This window comes from Dendrobium catenatum, unplaced genomic scaffold, assembly GCF_001605985.2.
Source record: "Dendrobium catenatum unplaced genomic scaffold, ASM160598v2 fragScaff_scaffold_699, whole genome shotgun sequence".
NCBI classification, from domain to species: Eukaryota; Viridiplantae; Streptophyta; class Magnoliopsida; order Asparagales; family Orchidaceae; genus Dendrobium; species Dendrobium catenatum.
Genome location: NW_021319161.1, coordinates 549,697 through 551,846, shown reverse-complemented (window position 1 = coordinate 551,846; position 2,150 = coordinate 549,697).

The window sequence follows — 2,150 nt, the reverse complement described above, 5'->3', positions numbered from 1 at the left end:
GGGCCTAAGGTTATGTTATTACCTAAATATTTTTTAAGAGGTCAGACTTATGAATTATATTAGAAGTGGCCGATGTTTTAATTGGAGGTTCAGGGGTTAAATCAATTTTACCTAAAACTTTCCCCTAATGTCAGGCTTACGGCTTTCCTTTGAAAGTTGTCGGGTAATGGGTCTTACAAATAAGTTCTTATAAACAAGGCTGAACATTAGTTTGAATTGAGTTATTTGAGGTTTAGGAACATTACAATTTATTTAATAATTTTTCTAAAATGTCAGTCTTATGACATCACCTAAAAGTTGCCTGATAGCGGGTTTTACAACCTAATCATACAGACTAAGATGCATAGTGCACTAAATAACTGTCAGTGCTTTTATGTGTTTTGTAGAGGAATTTACAATGTAAATTTCACATGCTTTCAAAATTGGCTTAGTATCATAATTATTATATTTCAAAGCATTATTTAAAGATGAAATTCTCTCCTAAAGTTTTTTGCTTTGATTTTTCAACAAAAGATATCCATGTTATTATATTTGGATAGGGACTTATGGCTTTCAATAAAAGTAGCCCAGTTAGTGGGACTTACAACCTCTACTAAAGGTAGCCCAAAGATTTCGGATGTGTAGGTCTTATTGCTTTCTTAGAAGTTGCCTAATGATAGGTCTTACGAGCTAGCCTAGAAAGCTAAGTGGCCCGAGTGGTGGGTCTTACAACCTAGCCCTATAGATTAGGAGGCCCGGGTGAGGGGTCTAGGGTTGTGTTATCACATAAACATTTTCCTTAGAGGTCAAACTTTTGGCTTCTGTTAGAAGTGGCAAGTGGATGGATCTTACAACCTAGTTCTTATAAAAAAGACTGCCCAAAGATTTTGTTTAGATTTAACTGTATGTTTGTTGAGTTGATAGCAGTTGTTTGACACTTAATGTTTTGATACATTAGTTTACTACACTAGTGTTTTTATTATAGTACTTTTCTTCTTACTCTTTGATAGCTTTTTTTCAATACCTACATACTAGTAGTATTTTAACAGTAGAATGCTCTCTCTTTTTCTTTAACAATTAATTTGATATTTATTTAATTATAATGCTTAATAAATTACATTTATTTATTGCAGGAGGTCATGCTACTTTGGAGCTTTATCAACGAATGCTGAGGAGTTTGTAAACTTGCATTTGAGAGTTGTTGACTTGGAGTGTTGTTTGGAGAGTTTGAGTTTGTTGCTTGGAGAGTCTTAAGAGTTGAGTTGTTTGTATAGGGTTGGGTTGTATATGAAAAATGATGGAAAACATTCTTCTCTGTCCATTTTATTTATTGTATTTTTTTATCTAACAAAGAACTCTATTTTGATTAATTAATTTAATTAACCAAAAGTCCCCAAATTTCTTTTTTTTTTAAATAGCATCTCTAGTATTTTAATTAACCAATTTCATTAATCAATTTTAATTAATTAATTTTGACTAATTGATGTTTTGATTAATTAAAGGATTTAAAAAAAAATAATTAACTAATTAATTTTTTAATTAATAAATTTCAATTAACTAATTAATAATGAATAATTAATTCTAACTTATTAATTATTTTTAATTATTTTCAACTAATTACTTAGTTTTAATTAATCAACCACAATTAGATAATTAGTTTTATTTAATGAATCTAAATTAATTAATTAATTGATTAAATTAATTAAGTTTAAATTATTTAATTAATCTCAATTAATTAAATATATTAAATCAATTAGGTTAATTAATTGATTAATTGAATAAAATTGATTTATTTTTCAATTGCCCAAAAAAAAAAAGGGTTTTATAATTTACCAAGAAATTTCGGTAGTCTCCCGGCGTCGCCTCCCCACCGAGAAAGAAATCGGGATAATGTTTGATGTAATTTCTTCCTACCCGTACCTAAGGTTAACTACGTAGGGTCTCCGATTTGGAACTATCCCGGCCAGATCTAAGATACGATGCCCCGCGATCTTAAAATTTTAAAATCATCCGTCCAGATCTAAGATTGATAGTGTGAGTCTTCAAATTTTAAAATCATCCGCCCATATTTAAGATCGATGGCATGGTTTTTTGACACCTGCTTGAAAGTCTTTTTTTTATTATTTCACTCTCTTTTTTCAGATATATAATATTATATAAATCGAGTACCA